At 45.4% G+C, this 20,636-nt stretch overlaps 2 long non-coding RNA genes across 2 annotated transcripts in view; one reads left to right on the top strand and one right to left on the bottom strand.

Moving 5' to 3' along the window:
* Positions 1–20,311, top strand: part of LOC115306656 — a 29,370-nt gene extending 9,059 nt beyond the window's left edge. Inside the window, exon 3 of the long non-coding RNA XR_003915390.1 lies at positions 20,081–20,311. This is a non-coding gene — a long non-coding RNA (uncharacterized LOC115306656). The remainder of the gene's footprint in view (positions 1–20,080) is intronic.
* Positions 7,843–19,951, bottom strand: LOC115306657. The gene is made up of 3 exons (XR_003915391.1): positions 19,839–19,951; positions 19,256–19,368; positions 7,843–8,205 (listed from the first exon to the last, which is right to left on the bottom strand). It is a non-coding gene; the product is annotated as an uncharacterized LOC115306657 (long non-coding RNA).
* Positions 20,312–20,636: the final 325 nt, after the last annotated feature.

The following is a 20,636-nucleotide window of genomic DNA, read 5'->3' as shown; positions in this document are numbered from 1 at the left end:
TTGTTCTATCAATTACTGAACAGAGGAAATTTGAAGTCTCCAACTATAATTGTGGTTTTATGTATTTTCTTTTTCAATTCTATCAGGTTTGGCTTCATGTATTTTCAAGATCTGTTATTAGGCTTTGCTTTTTTAGGATTATTATGTCTTCTTGACAAATTGGCCTCTTTATCACTGTATAATACAGCCTGTTATAGCCACAACTTTCTTTTGATTAGTGTTTAATTAGTGTTTGAGTGGTATAACTTGTTCCATCTCTTTTTGACCTATATGTTTTTATATTTAAAGTGAGTTCGTTAACATACAGATGGTCAGCAGACACTTAAAAAGATGCTGAACATCACTCATCATCAGGGAAATGCAAATAAAAACCACAATAAGATATTATATCTGTAAGAATGGCTGAAATAATAAAGACAAAAAATAATAAGTGTTGGCGAGGATGTGGAGAAAAGGGAGCCCTAGTATATTGTTGGTAGGAATGTAAGTTGATATAGCCACTGTGGAAAACAGTATGGAGCTTCTTCAAAAAATTAAAAATAGAAATACCAGATGATTCAGTAATTACACTACTGGGTATTTACCCAAAGAATAGGAAAACACTAGTTTGAAAAGATATGTGCATCCCTATGCTTATTGTGACACTATTAACAACAGCCAAGATAGGGAAGTAACCTAACTGTCCATCAATAAACAAATGGATAAGGAAGATGTAGAACACATATACAATGGACTATTACCCAGGCATAAAAAAGGATGAGATCTTGCTATCATACCTACAGGGTATTATACTAAGTAAAATAAGTCATACTGAGAAAGGCATATACCGTATGATTTCACTCACATGTAGAATCTAAAAAAACCCAAATGAATAAACAAAAAACAGAATCAGAACTAAAAATTCAAACATGGTTGCCAGAGGGGAGGGGAGCAGAGGATGGACAAAATGGATGAAAGAGAATGGGAGATACAGGCTTCCAGTTATGGAAGAAATAAGTCAAGAGAATAAAAGGCACAGCATAAGGAATGTAGTCAGTGATACTATAATAGTGTTGTAGGGTGAGAGATGGTAGCTACACTTGTGGGGAGCACAGCATAATGTATACACTTGTCCAAACACCAGGTTGTACACCTGAAACTCATGTAACATTGTGTGTCAGCTACACTCAAAAACAGATAAATTAAGTGAGGTTTGTAAAATAATAAATAAAAGTGAGGTTCTTATAGATAGTATATAATTCAGCCTTTAAAAAATAATCCAGGGGCACCTGGGTGGCTCAGTTGGTTGACTGTCTGACTCTTGATTCCGGCTCACGTCATGATCCCAGGGTATTGAGGTGGAGCCCTGCAACAGCCTCTGTATTGAGTTGGAGCCTGCTCTAGATTTCTCCTCTCTCCCTCTGCCCCTTTCCCGTTAGCACTCTCTCTCTTTTTTTTTAATTTTTTCAACATTTTTTTTTTTGAGAGACAGAGAGACAGCATGAGCAGGGGAGGGTCAGAGAGAGAGGGAGACACAGAATCTGAAGCAGGCTCCAGGCTCTGAGCTGTCAGCACAGAGCCTGACACGGGGCTGGAACCCACAACCCATGAGATCATGACCTGAGCTGAAGCTGGATGCTCAACTGACTGAGCCACCCAGGTGCCCCAGCACTCTCTCTCTCTTAAAAAAAAAAAATCCTGTTTGACAACCTCTGCCTTTTAATTGGGTATTTAGGGGCTCCTGGGTGGCTCAGTCGGTTAAGCGTCCAGCTTCAGCTCAGGTCATGATCTCACAGTTCATTGGTTCAAGCTCTGCATCGGGCTCTGTGCTGACAACTCAGAGCCTGGAGCCTGCTTCGGATTCTGTGTCTCCCTCTCTCTCTGACCGTCCCCTGCTCTTGCTATCTCTCTGTGTCTCTCAAAAATAAATAAAAAACATCAAAAAATTTAGTTGGGTATTTAACAAGATTGTTCAACATTTATATAATTATTCACATGGGTGGATTTAAATGCACTGCCTTGCTGGTTTTCTATTTTTGATATCTGATCCTGTATCCTTTTATTCTCTTTTCATGCCTTATTTTGGATTGATTTAGTATTTTATTGTAATTTCATCCAATTCTATTACTGTACCTCTTTAAAAAGTTTTTAGTGGTTGATTTGGGGTTCAGAATATACATCTTTAACTTAATCAGTCTAGTTTGAATAACTAGTATGCCATTTCGTGTGCAGGCAAATGAGCCTTGTGATAGTATACTTCTATTTCCTTGCTCTTATTCTGTGAGCTTTTTTTGTTATATATTTTACTTCTTTTTTTAATTTTTTTAAAAATAGTTTATTGTCAAATTGGTTTCCATATAACACCCAGTGCTCTATATATTTTACTTCTACAGATGCTATAAACTCTGTATGTTATTATTTTTGCTTTGGACAATCACTGATCTTTCAAAGCGATTAAAACTAAGAATAAAGTTTGTCCTATTTACCTTTTCTTGTTGTTTTACAATTTCCTTCAGTCTTCATTTCTTTGTGTAAAACCAGGTTTCCATCTGCTTTTGTGTGCCTTGCACCTAAAGAACTTCCTTGCATGTTGCTTGACCCTCTGATGTTGTCCCAGAGTTCTTGGATGCTGTGTTCTCTCCACCCACACTCTTTTTCTCTGTAGGTTTTATTTTGGATGATTTCCACTGCCCTAGATTCAAATTCAGTAGTTCTTTCCTGGTTGTTTCCAGTTTGCTGGGTGTTCATCAAAGGATTTCTTCATCTCTGATATATATTTTTATTTCTAACATGTCATTTGATTCTTCTATTTTACAGTGTTCATCTCTGTGCTAAAATCTCCTGTCCATTTCTACAGGCTGCCTATTGCTTCCTCTTGATCTTTCACTTAATAATTATAGTTAAAGTCTCTGTCTTGTAGTTCCAACTTCTGGTTCCTGTCATCTTTCTGTCTGGTTCTGCTTCGTGTTTTATTTATTGATAATGGATTTTTTCTTAAATAAGTTCTATTTTTGGATGGAATGCCAACAATTATGTGTATAAAAAGAGAAGAAACCAAAAAAAAGAAGAAGAAAAAGAGAAAAAACTGTGGCAAATAGAATTTATGCCTGGAAGTGGGCATGCGTCTTTTTCTTTTAGACAGTTCATGTGATACTGGAGGCAGTCTGGTCAGGAGCCGGGCCAGGTTTAGGTGTTGTTTTCATTGTTTTGAAGGCATGCTAAGTTTTTTGGGTTTTTTTTTTTACTTTTTATTTTACATTTATTTATTTTTGAGAGACAGAGTGAGACAGAGCACAAGAGGAGGGGCAGAGAAAGAAGGAGACACAGAATCTGAAGCAGGCTCCAGGCTCTGAGCTGTCAGCACAGAGCCTGATGTGGGTATTGAAACCACAACAGTGAGATCATGACCTGAGTCTAAGTTAGACACTTAACCAACGGAACTACCCAGGTGCCCCTGAAGGCATGCTAAGTTTTTAAAATTTATTTAAGTATATATTATATTTTAAATATTTTATTTTTGAGTAATCTCTACACCCAACATGGGGCTCAAACTCACAACCTTGAGATCCAGAGTCACATGTTCCACCGACTTAGGCAGCCAGGTGCCCCTAAGGCATGCTAGGTTTCCAGTGTCTCCAGTGATTGCCCGCTGTTAACTTGTGCTTAGAGGAATGACAGAGGGCACTTCTCAGCCTGTCTCTGTCTTTCTTTCTTTCTCTTTCTCTCTCTCTCTCTTTCTTTCTCTCTCTTTCAACAGCTTTATTAAAATATAATTCACACGCCATACAATTCACCACTTAAGGTGTACATTTCAGTGGATTTTAGTATATTCACAAAATGTACAACTATTGCCACGGTTGCATCTTTATCACCTCAAAAGCAAAAACATAAACAAAAACCCTGCAGTTGCCAGGGCAACTGGAAGGAAGGAAAAATAGGTATAGTTTCTGTTTGGGGGGATGAAAAAGTTCTGGGGACTGTACAGTGGTTTTGGTTATGTAACACTGTGAATATACTTAATACTACTGAGTAGTGCACTTTAAAGTGGTTATAATGGTAAATTTCATGTTCTGTGTATTTTACCACAATTAAAAATTTTTAATGTTTTTTCTTGACAGAGAGAGAGAAAGTGCATAAGCAGAAGAGGGGCAGAGAGAGAGGGAAACACAGAATCTGAAGCAGACTCCAGGTTCTGAGCTGTCAGTACAGAGCCTGACATGGGGCTCAAACTCACAAATCACGAGATTATGATCTGAGCTGAAGTCAGATGCTCAACTGACTTAGCCACCCAGGGGGGCCCCTGTGTATGCAAAACTTTGTACATGAGTGTTGATAGTGATAGCAACATTATTCATGATAGCCAAAGGGTGGAAATGATCTATATACCTGTGTCAACTAATGGATAAACAAAACATAGTACTCATACAATGGAATATTATTTGACCATAGAACACCACAAAGACTGTCTTAATCCATTGAGGCTGCTATAACAAAATACCACAGACTAGCTATATAAGCAACAAATTTCTTTTTCACAGTTCTGGAGACTAGAAGTCCAAGATGAGGGTGCCAATGTTGACTGGGTTCTGGTTGCAGACCAATGGCTTCTTGTTGTATCCTCACGTGGTAGAATGGACCAGCTAGTTCTCTGGTCTCTTATGAAGACATTAATCCTAGTGAGGGCTCCACCCTCATAACTTAATCCCCTTCTCCAAAATCCACCTACTACCATCACCTTGGGCATTAGGTTTTCAACATATGAATTTTGGAGGAACACCCACATTTAATTTTTAGCAAGGAGGAACCTTAAAAACATACTAAGGGAAAGAAGCCAAATACAAAGAATCACATATGGCCTGGTTCTATTTATAGGAAATGTCCAGAAGAGGTAAATATAGAGAAGTGGAAATAAAGGAGTGGTTGCTTAGGGTTGGGAGGGATGGGGGAGTGGGGAGTGAAAGCTCAAGGGTAGAGGGTTTCTTTTTTAAAAAAATTAATTGTGGGGCTCAAAGCCATAAACCATGAGATCACGACCTAAGCTGAAATTGGCCACCCAACTGACTGAGCCACCCAGGTGCCCCCCCTTTAAAAATTTTTGTTTTTTTAATGTTAATTTTGGGTTTTTTTGAGAGAGAGAGAGAAAGCAATCTACTTTCTTTAAAATTCAAGGGTAATAACATAATAGTTTAGCTTTTAAGCCAAACTGTCCACTTTTGAAAATGGGGCAGTATCCAGGAAAGTTCAAGCTCCTCATCAGGCTCTGTGCTGACAGCTAACTCAGAGCCTGGAGCCTGCTTCAGATTCTGTGTCTCCCTCTATCTCTCTATCCCTCCTCTCCTATCTCTAGCTCTCTCTCAAAATAAATACACATTAAAATTTTTTTGAAAGTTTTTTTGCACAAACATTCTTTCCTTTCTCCTGGTCTATACCTAGGAGTAGGACTGCTGAGCCAAATGGTAACTCTGTTGAACTTTTTGAAGAACCACTAGATGCTTCTCAGGATGCCTACACCATCTTACATTCCTACCAGCAGTATTTGAGCGATCCAATTTCCCTGCCTCCTCCCAACACTTGTTATTTTCTGACTTTTTGATTCTAACTGTTCTAGTGGGTGTGAGGTGGTAGTTCACTGTGGTTTTGATTTGCATTTCCCTAATGACTAGTGATATTGAGTATCTTTTCTCAGGTTTATTGGTCACTTCCACATCTTCTCTGAAGAAATGTCTATTCACATCCTTTGTCCTTTAATTGGGTTGTCTTTTTATTGTTGTGTAGAGTTCTTTATAAATATTATATATTATGGATATGTGTCCCTTATCAGATATATGCTTTGCAAGTATTTTCTACCATTCTGTGGTTGACTATTCAATTTCTTTTTTTTTAAGTTTTATTTACTTTGAGAGAGAGAGAGAGAGAGAGAGAGAGAGAGAGAGAGAGCCAGCCTGTGTGAGAGTGGAAGAGAAGGGGAGAGAGAGAATCCCAAGCAGGCTCCATGCTGTCAGTGCAGAGCCCAGTGAACTCAAGAACCATGAGATCACGACCTGAGCCAAAACCAAGAGTTTTTACTGAGCCATCCAGGTGCCCGGACTATTCAGTTTCCTTATAGTGACCTTTCAAGCACAAATTTTAAAATCTGAATGAAGGCTTTCCTAGTGCTTTTACCCCTCTCTCGGCTGCCATAGTCCCTGTGCTCCTGTGCCGTGGGGGATTGCTCTCTCCATGCTCTCACCCCCCTGAGTGTATGCTGCTGTCGTCTTGTTGCCCTGTGCCAGGGTCATGGCCGGTTCAGTGAGTTCTCTATTATGCAGGTTCAGCTGGGTCTTGAGCAGGCCCTGTATACCTTGGTTTTGGAGGAATGGTTATCTCAGCATTCCCGAGCCTCTTCCCCATGGCAACTATCTGTTGCCTTATATTTGTGGTTGGTCTTGTAGGGGAAACAGTTTCTTGCCCCTCTCCCAGTGGTAACCCACCTCTGCTTGGTATCTTTGCAGGATCCTAGACTAGAGACATTGCTAGTCATTTCCCACAGGAGAGGGTTTTTTCCTACGTTTTGTATGACAACAATGCTTCTTGGCCTCTGTGTCCTAGGGGCAGCAAGGTTTTTCGTACCCCTCCCCCAAAAAGCAGCCGAATTCTGCTTCTACTCATCTCCCAGAGGCAATGTGTTTTTGCCTGGACCCCGGGAACAAAATGATTTCTTTCCCTTTCCTAGAGGCTTAGGTTGTTGATGTGTTATGACTGCCCGGAGCCGTGGAAGGCAGTTCTCTCTAGTGCTTCACCCAGTGTTTCTTGCAAGTGCTCGGTGGAGGCCTGTGGGGAAGAGATTGCAAGTCAGTCTGAACTCCCCTTGTTTGGAGACTCTCAGTTATTTCCAGCCAACATGCTGGGGCCACACTAGACCTTTAAGACCCACTTCAAGTCTACCTGATTTCTTCCTACTTACTTGTACAGCAGCCACCTTTCCTCTGCGTCCTGCCAAAAGTGACAGCATTCATGTGGCCTGTCTTGGGGGCCTGTGTTGAAACTCCAAGCAGAAGAGCTCTAAGCATGAACTTGAGCAGGAACAGAAGAACGCTTCATTAGGACTCATTCTTGCTGTGTACAGGGACCATATGTCAGGGCCTGAGGGTCCCTCAGCTGTGGCCTGGAACACATCCCCTCTGTCTCCCCACATGTACAGTGCAGTTCCATAGAAGAGGGGTAAGGGTGGGGGCTGAATTCCAGCCCTGCCACATACAACAGAGTGCCTCTAGGCAAGTTACTCAACCTCTCTCTGCCTCAGTTACCTCATCTGCCCAGTGTGGATAATAATAAAACCTACCTCTCTCTGTGATGCCTGGCACATAACACTAGCTACTCTCATCTTTAGTAATACCAGTAGTAGTAATAGTTAGTAGCACCATACTAATAGTAGCATCACTATCACTGTTACTCTTGATGGCCTCCAAGGTGCCTTCTACTACTAACGATTTGAGATAATATGAAGTATATATCCATTTATTTTGGTAAGAGGATCTTCCAGGTAGGCCAGGTAATAAAACAACTCCCCTGGGAAGGGGCGAGCAGGCCTCCACTTGCTGTGTGACCTTTGCTCAGTCCCTGGCCATAGCGTCCATCTGTAGAGCACAGCCTGAACTGACAGCTGGGACTGGTTGAGTCTGTGTGAGAGAGCAGTGCGGCGTTGAGGGAGTCAAGGGGTAGTTTTGGAGCCGTCAGCCCACAGACATCATGATGCCTTTTTCTTGGAATTACAAATCATAGAAGAGGGGTGATCAGAGCTCTCATGATCACAGAGCACTTTAATCATCAACAGTCACTCACATTCATCATCGAATTTAGCAGTGACAAGGGCTGCTTTGGGGGTGTGTGTCAGGGATTGTTGATCCCAATCTGATCGCAGAGCAAGATCCAAAGAGAGGTTAAACCAAGGTCACCCAGTGAGGTCAAGGTAGAGCTGAGCAGGACCCCAGGATCCTGACTCCCTGAACTGATGCTTTTCCATGAGCTCCCGGCAGTGGAGTGCTGCTCCTCTGCATTTTCCCGGCATGTTGTGCCTTCCCCCATGGGAGGGCAGGTAGGATCCATCAAAGCAGAGGTGTGTGGGGAGGGGGGATGGTAGGGGAGAGTTGGATCTGCTCCTTTCCCCTGGTGCCATACAGGAGCATCTCCAGGGCAGACTGGGTGTCCTCCTTTGCCACTTGCTGGCCTGACAGGGTCAGGAGAATTCTGTTGAATGAAGACATAAAAAACTTCTTTTTTATTTTTGTTCGGGCTTATTGAATCCTAACCCTTCAGAACTGATGATGAGCCTTAAGTCCTTCCCATGTTTCAGGCCCAACACAGTGCCGGGCACACAGGAGACCATCAGTAAATTGTTAAAGGGATCATACCGCTAAACCCAGGTAGTGTACAATTCAAACAAAGACAAAGGGGGAGGGAAGAATGGGAAATTATTGTTTAATGGATATAGAATGTCTGATTTAGAAGAAGAATGAGTTCTGAGAATGGAGGTTGGTTGATCTTTGCAACAATGTGAACATATTTAATGCCCCTGAACCACACACTTTAAAACTGGGAACAGAGCCTCCAGGAGGAACCAACGTGGTGGGTAACTTGACTTTGGACCTCTGGTTTCCAGAACTGTGAGAGAATAAATGTCTGTTGTGTTAAGTAAGAAAAAAAAAAAAGGTTAAGATGGTAAATTTTGTGTTATATTTTACCATCATTTAAAAAATTTGAAAAGAAACTTGACAAGAATACATTTTCTAGCCTGAAGAAACAAAACAAGATTAAGCCTGCATTGTTTCTATCTACTTCACCAAGTGGAAAGGAATGCAGTTTGGCTGTGCCCTTCAACGGACGGACTCGGTCAGATACACAGACACACATCCATCCCTACCTGCATTAGCAGACCTGTTATAAGGACGCACTGGGCACCCAGCCCTGGCCTGGAGCTCCCGGGGACGCTGTGTCTTCATTCTGAAGCCAGGGGAGGCATTAGAGGCAGTGTAGGTAGGATGAAGAGGAGGGAAGCCCTTTCCCTTTAAACTCTCCCTTCACCAGATGGTGTTCCCTTTGTGTCTGGTCCGCCGGCTTTTACAAAGTGTGGAAGTTGTGTCAAGTCAGGGAGGCCACAGGGCCCAGCCGCCTCTACGACTCAGACTGAGCATGAGTAGCCCTCAGCTACCCACAGCTCTCTGTGTGCCAGGGACCTGCCTAGTGCTCCCCGTGTGTGAACCCACGTAACCCTCCTGACAAACCGTCAGCCCAGTCCTGCCATCATCTCTGGTGACAAATAAGGAAACTGAAGCACAAGACAGGGTAAACTGCTGGCTCACTCAGAGTGCCATGCACATCAGAAGCAGGTTTGGTGCTTGAGTCTTGTGCTCTAGAGGCCATGATTCACTGCGCTCCATAAATCGCCTTCCACAGATGGGGAAATTGAGTCCCTTAAAGTCAGTTGACTCCCTTAAAGTTACTCAGCCAGGCATTGGCAGAGTTGCCTTTGGGATCCGGGTCTTCCAATACCAAAAATGGTACCTTTCTACCAGATGAGGCTGCATCTGAGAAGGAGAAGGTCTAGATTTTTCCACCAGAGCCCCATCCACCTTCTAGTTGTGCACTCTCGAAGGCAGTGTGGTGAAGGATCTTGGCAGAGCAATTTCTGCCTGGCTGGCCTCCACCTTGGAAGATTTCTTTCTTCCTCCTTTCTGACTCTGGGTACTTTATTTTCTGAGAAGAGATGATGGTTTAAAGGGACACTCTCAGGAATGGAGGACCCAGGCAGGCCAAAGAAAACTTCCTAGCCCCGGGCTGTTTGCAGTGTTGCGGATAGGGTCTCAGGCCTGCAGGGAAGGTGGGGAGTGTGGTGGGGCTGCAGAGACAAAGGGCAGGGATACAGTGTGGAGACACACGTTCCCTGTCTGGGCCTCAGCGTCCTTTGTTCAGTGGAGGTGGGGGACATAGTTGGGCCAAGTGGTTACTGAGCCCATCTCCCTGTGTTGGGTAGAAGCAGAACGTGAGAAGAGGGGCCCCTGCAAGACTGGTTTATTGAGGAAATGTCCACTGGAGGAACTGGAGAGAGAGCTGGGACAGTAGGACAAGGAAGAGGAAGAAGCTAAGCAGGGCGTGATTCCAGACCAGGGGCAGCTGTGGTGGGATCCTGGGAAAATGCTACTGCGAGCGCTGCAACTCCGAGCAGGGCGGCTGGCCTTTCACCAGTTGGTCTTGGCCGAGGGTCATCTAGGGTGGGGTGGGGGGTGCGGGAGGTGTGAACTGCCAGGTGTTTGCCATACTCCACATGGGAGGAAAATAGTCCCAGCAAGCCCAAGAGAGTGGCAGGGCAGGTGGTTAGAAGTTGACAGAAGCATGGAACAGGGCCCACAGCAACAATCAAAGGAATTCAGGCTAAGCGCTGACAGTGTGCCCTGCACCACCCTCGGGATTCATTCTAACATTTCAGATTCTGGGTCTTTCCCAACAGTACCAGATGGATGAGAACAGGGGTGAGGCACTGATAGACTGAGAGCCTGCAGTCTGTTGCTTGAGTGAGAGCTTTGGCATGAGAATGGAGGTACAGGGGAGCCTCAAAGACCCAGCTGTCACCGGTTGGCGGGGCTTAAGGGGGCTTGACACTTCTCTACTCTCTCAACTCCTGCCTTTACCATGCACACGGTCCTGCACACTTAGACACATGTGGCATAGGAACACCCTCATGTGAGTGTGCATGGAAGCAAATGCACCAGTGCACACACAGACTCATGCAAAGGTGTGTACATGCTTTCGCACAAGCCCACGTACATACAGAAACATCCATAGACATCCACACTCACTCACACTCACCTATTCCTGAGCTTGCACCAAAAGAACGGCCAGCCAGGTCTTTTCTATTCCTGGCTTTCAGGGGAAGGCAAAGTAGGGGATGGGCAGGGCCCAGAGCCAGCCAGTTGCAGCTGGCCACTGAAGACTGACCTTTGGCTACAACAGTGCGAATCACACCTGTCCCACAGCCCAGGCTCATGTCAGTCCAGGTTGCTTGTAGAGCACTGATAAAAGTGTCTAGAAGCTTAGCTGCTGCCTCCCCTGTCCCCTTCTTGTCCCCTAAGGTTCCACTCCCACTTTTGATACAGGCCTTTGCCCATCAGTGGGCCAGGGGCCTCTGCTCTGTGGGTGGTGACCTGTGGTCCAGGGAAGGGAATGACCTGGGGCTCCTGACATGTAGTCCGCTTTCTCCCCAAATGACAGAAACCAGTGGGAGCATTTCCATTGAAAAGCAAGGCCAGAACCAGACTGACCCCACTTCTCAGGGGCTCCCAGTCTGGTGGAGGTCATAGGCATTTAAAAAGTATAATCAGGGATACCTGGGTGGCTCAGACAGTTAAGTGGCCCACTTTGGCTCAGGTCATGATCTCACAGTTTGTGAGTTCGAGCCACATGTTGGGCTCTGTGCTGATAGCTCAGAGCCTGGAACCTCCTTCCGATCTGTGTCTCCCCCTCTCTTTGCCCCTCCCACGCTCATGCTCTGTCTCTCTGTGTCTCTCAATAATAAATAAAAGTGTTAAAATTAAAAAAATTAAAAGTGTGGTTGGTGCTGGGCTTTAAGGAAACAGGAGACTGAGGAAGCCCAGCAGAGATACCTAAAAGACTGGAGGGGGTGGAATCAGGGAAGGCTTTTGGAGGAGGTGATGTCTAAAATGACTCTTAAAAAATAAAAAAATTGAAAAATATTAAATAGAATGACTCTTAAAAGACCGTGAGGAACTGGATTTGGGTGGAAGGGAGTAGGGTAAAAGGCATTTTAGGCAGAGGGAAGAGCTTGTGCAAAATGACTAGGGGAAGCGAGTGCCCCCAGGGAACTCCAAGACGTTTAGCAAGGCCAGAGGAGGGTACAGAGGAGTTCAGAGGGAAGGCAGAGCCATGCTCCTGCTGTGAGCCAGACCAAGGAGGCATCCAGAGGGCATGGAGATACCACTGGGAAATTTTAACCAGGGGAATGATTGTGTCAGACCTACACTGGGAAGCTCTTTTGGGCTCCAAAGTGCAAGGTGGAGCTGGGGATGGCTTAAGATAGATTTGAGATGGAGCATAGGGCAACGCATTGAGTGGGGGCTGGCAGAAGCTTTGCAGGCCAAGAGGCAAATCAAAGAAATTATGTAGGAAACAAAGAGAAGAAACAAGAGAGGAAACAAATTATCACAAAATTTCAATTGATAAAACTCAAAGAATAGAGCACCACTTTTTGTAATACCTGTCTACTAATGAGAAGAATGGAGTTTTTTGGAGAATGACATTTCACTTCAGTGGGGCTTAAAGTTAGTGTTTCCTACTGTCTAATTGATTGCAAAAGCTCATCTATAAAAATCACTCTTGGTTCATGGGTCATTCAGACACAGGCTGTAGTTTGCTGACACCTGGTCTAGACTAATGGGGCCCTGGGTAAAAGCAAGTGAGACACAAAGGAGGCTCTTCTGTCCCCTCCTCCCCCCAGCAAATTACAGATCCTGAACCTCCACCATTAGTGCCACTCCTCTGGGAGGGGTCACCATTTCCAGAGGGCTCTAGTTAAAATGTACCCTGGTTACTAGGAGGGACCAGAGGTCCTTTAGCCAATAGGAAGTATGAACATCTGTAATCATAACATCTCAGGGCAAGAGGGACCTGAGGCCCCTCTCTAGCCCTCTCCCAGGGCAGGACTAACATCCATGTCTTTCACAGAGTCGAACTCTGTCATAGATACTGAAAGTGATTTGTTTGAGGTCACAATGCAAGTTGCTGACAGTTGAGATTTGGACCCAGGCCTTTGGATTCCCAGCTGAGTTTCCTTTCCTGATACCATCATGTCCTCAGCATGGACTCTATTAACTTTGGGGGGGGGGGGCAAGCATGTGGGGAAGGAATAATATCAGGACTCCTCTGCCCAGGACAGGATGCTCTTCAGGCTCCTGCCTTCCACAGGTAGCAGTCATGGCAGATCAGGCCTCCTCATTTACATATATTTGCATACATTGCTTCTGAATAAGGAACCTGAGGCTTGGAGAGAATAAATAACTTGCTTGGCATCTCTAATAGGCTAAAATATGGCCCTGTGGAAGATATCCAGGTCCTAGTCCCTAGAACCTGTGAATGTTACCTTACATGGGAAAAAAAGGAGTCTTTCCAGGTGTGATCGAATTATGGGTCCTGACGTGAGAAGATTATCCTAGATTACCTGGATGGGCTCTAAATACAATCACATGTATCCTTATAAGAGCCACGCAGAGGGATTCTACTAGTTACAGGAAGTGAAGAGTGATGTAACCATAGAAAGAGAGGAAGATTTGAAGATGCCACTCTCCTTGCTTTGGAGACAGAGGATGAACCTGTGAGCCAAGGAATTTATATAGTTCTAGAAGCTAGAAAAGGCAAGGAAACAGACTCTTCCCTAGAATCTCCAGAGGGAGCACAGTCCTGTGGACTTTTCGTAAAATGGACACCAGTGCAGCTGAGTTCAGATGTCTGGCCTCCAGAACTGTGAGAGAATAAAGTTCTGTTGTCTCAAATGACCAGATTTGTGGTAATTTGTTACAGCAGCCTCAGAAAACTAATAAGGCATTGCACAGCAATTTTTCTTAATTTAAATGAACTTTTAAATTTTAGAATAGTTTTAGATGTATAGAATAGTTGCAGAGACAGCTTAAAGAGTTCTTATATGCCCCACCCCAAGCTTCCTCCATTGTTAGCATCTTACATTACTGTGCTCATTTGTCACAACTAAAGAGCCAAGATTGGTACATTACTATTAGTTATGATCCCCAACTTTATTTGGATTTCACTAGCTTTTCCTAATCATCTTTATCTGTCCATCCAGAGACCACAGTACATGTAGCTGTCATGTGTTCTTAGCTTCCTCTGGTCTGTGACTGTTTTTCAGATTGCCCTTGTTTTTTTTGATGACTTTTACTTTTGAGGAGTCCTGGCCAGGTATCTTGCAGAGGGTCACTGAATTTGGATTTATCTGATGTTTTTTCTCCTAGTCAGATTGGGGTAATGGGATTGGGGGGTACCACAGAAGTGGGGTGCCATTATCATCACATCGTATCAAGGGCGCATACTGCCAACATGACCTAAAACTGATGTTGACCTTGGTCACTTGGCTGATGTGATGTTTGCTGGGTTTTTCCATGGTCAAGTTACTCACCTTCTCTCCCCTGGCCTCAACTATTTCTGTACTCTACTCTTGGAAACAAGCCACTAAGGATACCCCAATTCAAGTGGAGAGGGTTACACTCCACCTTCTTCAGGACCAAGTATCCACAACATTATTTGGGATTCTTCTGTAGGAGAGATTTTGCTCTTCGCCCCCATCTATTATTATTCAGTCATTCACTTATGTCAATTATGTACTCATGGCTATGTACTTCACACTTCGGATTTTAATCCAAGTACTGTTACTGGTCTTGCTGCTCGAATTGTTCCAGCCACGGCCATTGGGAGCTTTTTCAGTGTGGTTCCCCTGTTCCTTTGAGATGCTCCCATCATTTTGTCTTTTGAGCACTTCCTTACTTTCTGACACTACAAGATGCTTCAGGCTCATCTTGTATTTTTCCTGCCCAAGAAATCTACTGGGGTAACATTGTTTGTAGGCATTTTCAGAAGACAGAGCTGGGCAATAGAAGTGTGTGTGCCAACCCATGCCTACATACATATTTACAAAGATTTCTGTATCTATCCATCTGTATCTATATCAACCTAAACATGAACTCATAGTGATGTCTTCCACTGTAAGCTCTGACACATGGGTCATTCTGCCCTGGCTTCCTTGCTTATCTGTAACTCCCTCTCCAACAGTGAGAAAACTGGCTCTCAGTGCACAGTACAGCCATGCCCAAGTTGTTAACCCACACCCGCAGGGGAAACTCAGCTTTAATGATAGCATGGTATTTATTTACAATTTATTTTAACATTAGTCTTAGAGTTTCCAGTCAAAACACTATTTTCTAAGATTACCTAGGATTGTCCTCTTCCCCCACTGCCTCCCTTCAGTGAGGTTTTCTCATATCTTTATAATACAGGTTTTAGATCTTTTGTCGCAAGTCCACATTCCATCTTGGAACCCCTGTCTTCTTGGCTGGTTTTTTAAATTTAATTTAATTTTTTAATGTTTATTTTTGAGAGACAGAGAGACAGAATATGAGTGGGGGAGGGGCAGAGGGTGAGGGAGACACAGAATCTGAAACAGGTTCCAGGCTCTGAGCTGTCAGCACAGAGCCTAATGTGGGCCTTGAACTCACAGACTGTAAGCTCATGACTTGAGACAAAGCCAGACACTTAACTGACTGAGCCATCCAGGTGCCCCTTAAAATTTAATTTCTATACATTAAACTTCACTCTTTGTGATTCTTGCCAAATATATAGTGTCATTTATACATCAGTACAATACCATATGGATCCATCCCACCATCCTAAAGAACCCCCTGTGCTGCTTTTTTTTTTAATGTTATTTTATTATTTTTGAGAGACAGAGAGAGTGTGTGAGTGGGGAAGGGACAGAGAGTGGGAGGGAGACATGGAATCTGAAATAGGCTCCAGGCTCTGAGCTGTCAGCACAGAGCCCCACATGAGGCTCAAACTCTAGAAAGGCAAGATCATGACCTGAGCTGAAGATGGCTGCTCAACCAACTGAGCCTCCCTGGCGCCCCTTCCCCTGTGCTTCTTTTAGTCAAAAGCTGGCCCTTCCTAAATCCCTGGCAACTGCTGATCTGCTTTCCATTCCTATAATTTGTCATTTTCCAAAATGGCGTATGAATGGAATCAAACAGCTTTTTTACTTTGGCTTCTTTCACTTACCAAAATGCATCTGAGACTCATCCATGTTGGCTTATGAATTAATAAATAGCTCATTCCTCTTTATTTCGGAGTAGTGAGTATTCCACTGTACTAGATGTACCATAGTTCATCCCTTCACCTTCTCAAGGACATCTTGTTTGCTTCCAGTTTTGCTGATTATGAATAAAGCTATTATAAACATTGAAGTACAGGTTTTTGTGTGGACTTATTTCTTTTTAATAATTTTCTTTTTTTAATATTTTTTTGAGAGAGGGAGTGAGCACATACCAGCAGAAAAGCGGCAGAGGAAGAGGGAGAGAGAGAATCCTAAGCAGGCTCCATGCTCAGCGAGGAGCCCAATGAGGAGCTCAATCCCACGACCCTGGGATCATTACCTGAGTCAAAATCAAAGGTTGGATACTTAACCAGCTGAGCCACTGAGGGGCCCCATGTGACCACTTGTTTTCAGTTCAGTTGGGTAAATACCTAGGAGCATGATTGTTGTGCTATATATGCAGCCTATATTTCACTTCTAAAAAAAATGCCAAAATGTCTTCCAAAATGGTGTGCCATTTTGAATTGAGCTACTTTAAATTTCCTAAGTTAAATCCAATTTGTCTGAGCCTTTCCTTTGTTTCCCAAGCTGGTAGTCAGGAGATCTCTCTCATCAGGCGAAGGCCACTGGCTTTGCCATCAGATCTGAGCGTAAATCCTGACTCCAAAAACTTAAAAACCATTTAAATACTGTGTGACTTTGGGCAAGTTAGTGAATCTCTCTGAGTCTCATATTGAGAAGTAACTCTATGTATGTGCATGATGTCACAGGTTATGTTCTCCAGGAAGTGGATTCTGAGAGGGCGCTTAGCCTCTGGGATGTCAGCCCTTGGGCCCTACACCCACAGAAAGGAGGGAAGGCAGTGGAATTGGGCAGAGGGAGAAGCTGAACAGAAATGGCCCATCAGAGGTGTCCTGATCTGGGCTAAAGTGTCCCATCCAGATCAGTCATCAGATTGATGCCCTCATGGAGGCAGCTGTCTGCACCTGGTGCAGTGTGTCCTTCCTCTAAGGCGCATCCGGTGGCGCACACGCCAGGACCCACTGCTGTGTGCCTGCAGGCCAGTTCTCCCTTCCCAGCCCCTCAGCTTATCCGTGTGTGAGTGGCTAAGACCTCAGCCCCAGTCTATCCTTGTATAGTGCTTTGCAGTTCATCAAGTGGCTTCAGGGACCGTAATTCACAGCAATCTTAAGATACCAGTAATTAGGGGCGCCTGGGTGGCTCAGTCGGTTAAGCCTCCGACTTCGGCTCAGGTCAGATCTCACGTTCGTGGGTTCAGGCCCCGCGTCAGGCTCTGTGCTGACAGCTAGCTCAGAGCCTGGAGCCTGCTTCCGGTTCTGTGTCCTTCTCTCTCTGCCCCTCCCCCCCTCATGCTCTGTCTCTGTCTGTATAAAAAATAAATAAAACATTAAAAAAAAAAAAGATACCAGTAATTAGTCTCCCCCAATGGGCTGGCTCTAAGGCAGTGCTGCTCCAGTGTGGTTTGAGGACAGGGATGTGTCCATTAGCCGGTTGTTACTGGATAAAGTACAGAATTCTAGAGTCACTGCTCAGAGACTTTAGAGCAATGTGGCAGAGTAATTTTATGTCTGTTGAAAGTAAGTATAAAAACGTGGACTTTTCCTATGTTTGTCTTTGTTTTTATATTTCATTTTTATGGTGACTTATATTGTATTTTACAAATGAATGGGTCCAAAATGGACTAGAGAACCCCCCACCCCCACCCCAACCCACACACACGAATCTGGCTTTCTGCCACAGACATTTTCAGAAGCATTGATCTAGGCATGCCTAAATGCCAGCTTCTGACAACTTTTACATTTTTTAAAGGGGAAGGCCCCTTTTGATCATTAATCCTTGGCATTTTATTAATAGGCCCAGGGTTTACTGCTGGGTTTTGTTCTTTTCAGGGCCCCTTTAAAAGGGGCTACTGGAAGGGCTACTAGAAAGAGCCTGCCTGCCCGTCTATTTCCACTCATTCCCTCACTGAAGATGTAACTAACTGGGTGTACATGACACTTCAACTGGATAAAGGTTTTCTGGCAAGGAGTGAGGGTGAAGAGTTAGAGTCTAAGAAAAGTCCAAACCTCATTAGTGATCTACAAGCTCTACCAGGTCTTTCGAAATCCATTTCCTGGCATTTCCAAAGGGGAGGGGTGAGGAAGAACTAGCATTTATTGAATCCTCATGTATGGGTGAAGCATTTACAGGTGATGAAGCCACGCCTCGGGAGGTGTGTGACGTGGTCAGGCAGGCGGGAGGGGTGCTGTGAGCCTTGCTGGCTCTCGGGCCCCGCCACCTCCACTGTGCCATTCTGCCCAGTCTGAGAAGAACTGGGCAGAGTGAGAGCAGCACAAAATAGCTATCTGGGCAGGCAGGCTTCATACTGAGACCAGGATTCCAGAAGGTCCTTTCACCTCTGACACACAAACCTCATTTATTATAAGAGTGACTGTCACTGCTGATATTGAGATAACACATGTAAAGCATCCCACTGGAGCCTGGCATGTACTAGGTTCTCAGTAAGCAGCTCAGCCTGCTGGCTCTGCCCTTCTGTGGGGCCATTAAGACAAATGCCCAGTTCAGCCCAAGACATCCACTGCCTGTCTGGTCCTGCCCATGACCCATTCCAGCTCAAGGACCTTCCAGGTCTCCTGCTTACCTTGGGGATAAATTCCGGACTCTTTAACGGGATATTTGGGTTCCCCCAGAGAGGAGGCAAGGCAAAGTCAGGGAACCTCCCTCAATGAAAATTTGCTGAACAAAAGCCTAAAGCCCCAGCCTCCTGCTCCCTACGCTTTACTCTTGCCCCCTGAGCCACAAGAGCAGCCATCACCCCCGTGTGCCCTGCACCACCCATCCTCCCTGCCTTTGCTCACTCAGCAGCTTCCGTCCTCCATGCCTCAGCCTCCTCCTGAACCCTTACAAAGCATGGCCAGGCCCTATGTGAGGCCAGCACTTGGCCTGTGCCACGTGGCTGCTAGCAGTGCTGTGCTGGCTGACCCCCGTCCGACCTGTCATGTAAAGCAGTGTCAGACAGACTGGGCCCCAATGGGCCCTTTGTTCCCTGTGGGTAATGGCATCTGAGAACTTTTTCCCAGACCAAAGGGCAGCCTGATTTCTAGAGGAGACTCCAGCTCACCCCACACTTGAGGGCCTCTGACCCTGACTACCACACCTGCCAAATCTTGCTGTCCTCTGGCTGTCTGATTCTCTGTGTGTGTGCAGGGGTTGGGGACCTGTCTTCCCACGTGATGTAGAGGTCCCTGAGGCAGGCTTCAAGGGGCCCTGAGGGAATGTCAGTCAGGAGGTACTAAGTTCACAGCTGAACTCTTACAGGTGCGGCTCTGGCACCCGGTATTAGTTGGGGAGGCTAACCACTATAGCAATCATGGGGAAAGGCTGTGTTTTACTCACAGTCTGGTGAGAATGTTTCTATCTGGGCAGATCGCTGGGACAGTCCTCCTCCAATATCAGGCTTTATCCTTTCTTATGCTTCTATTGTCTTCCACATGAGGCGTCCAAGGTCACTGTGAAAAGGGGGGAATTCTCTGCCCCCTGGCCCCCCAAGTCTCCCACCACTCCTCTTCTCCCATCATGACACCCTCAAATCTCATGGTCACCTTTTACTCCAGCCTGGCCAGGCCAGGAGGTCAGAGCCAGCATTCTGTCCTCTGATCTGTGCTCAAACTGTCCCCACACATCTGGGGACCCTCTTGGGGGCCAGCCAGGCAGCTACCTTGTGCAGCAGCACACAGCGTGGTGTAGCCCTCAGAGGCTGAGGCGGAGTAAAGGCATTAGCCTGAGACATTGGAGACCATTTCAGGGAGTTGGTTTTATTCAGAGAACGGAGGCAGGTGCTATATGTGGGTAGGCTGGAAGGGGGATCACTGGAGGCAGGAGTGTCGTGCACAGGGCTGCAACCAGCCAGCAGCCACCCAAGTACTCAGAGCTGTAGCAGAGGAAGGGGGCAGTCGGGGGCACCCAGTGGAACTCCTACCTCGACCAAAGGGAAGGCTTCCTCGAACAGAGGAAACCAAGTCTCTGAGGGCTCATTTACTGTCACTGAGGTAACCAGCCTCCAAGCTTGGCCTCCAGAGACCTCACCTCCTAGGACTCCCACCCTTGTCCAGAGTGTCTCACATCTCGCCAACATCATGAGGCAGAACTGATGGTGTGTGACGCAGAGGGTAGGTCATAAAAGGCAGTGTGGCTCTTCTCTCTTCTGGCTTGCTCTGGCAGACAGCCCTCTGGAGAGGCCCACAGAGACATGGACAGAGCCTTCTGCCAACAGCCACATGGTTGAACTTGGAGTGGACCCTCCAGCGCTACTCAGGCCTCCTGGGATGCAGCCCCAGCCAAGAGCGTGGCTGCACCCCCTCATTCACCTGAGCCAGAACCCCTCAGGGAAGCCACTCCCAGATTCCCGACCTCAGAAACTATGGGACAATAAAGGCCTGTGGTTTAAAGCAGCTAAGTGTTGGAGTATTTATTTTATTTTATTTATTTATTTTATTCAAACCTAACGTAGGGCTTAAACTCATGACCTTGAGATTGAGAGTCTCCTGCTCTACTGACTGAGCCAGGCAGGTGCCCCTGGAGCATTTCTATATAGCAACAGAGAGCTGATTTAATCACCCCCAAGTGCAAGGCCAAGGCCGAGGTCATCCCTGTCTCAGGCCTAGTGTGCTGGACCAAGGGGAAGTACCATGTGCATAAAATTAATTTATGCAACCAATTCACAGTCAGTGGCGTGCTGAGGTGCCCTAGGCCCTGTGCTGCATGCTGGAGTGGGGCT

This window comes from Suricata suricatta, chromosome 11, assembly GCF_006229205.1.
Source record: "Suricata suricatta isolate VVHF042 chromosome 11, meerkat_22Aug2017_6uvM2_HiC, whole genome shotgun sequence".
In the NCBI taxonomy this organism is placed as follows: Eukaryota; Metazoa; Chordata; class Mammalia; order Carnivora; family Herpestidae; genus Suricata; species Suricata suricatta.
The sequence above is the reverse complement of the archived record's forward strand: the minus strand, read 5'-3'. Positions and strand labels throughout refer to the sequence as shown.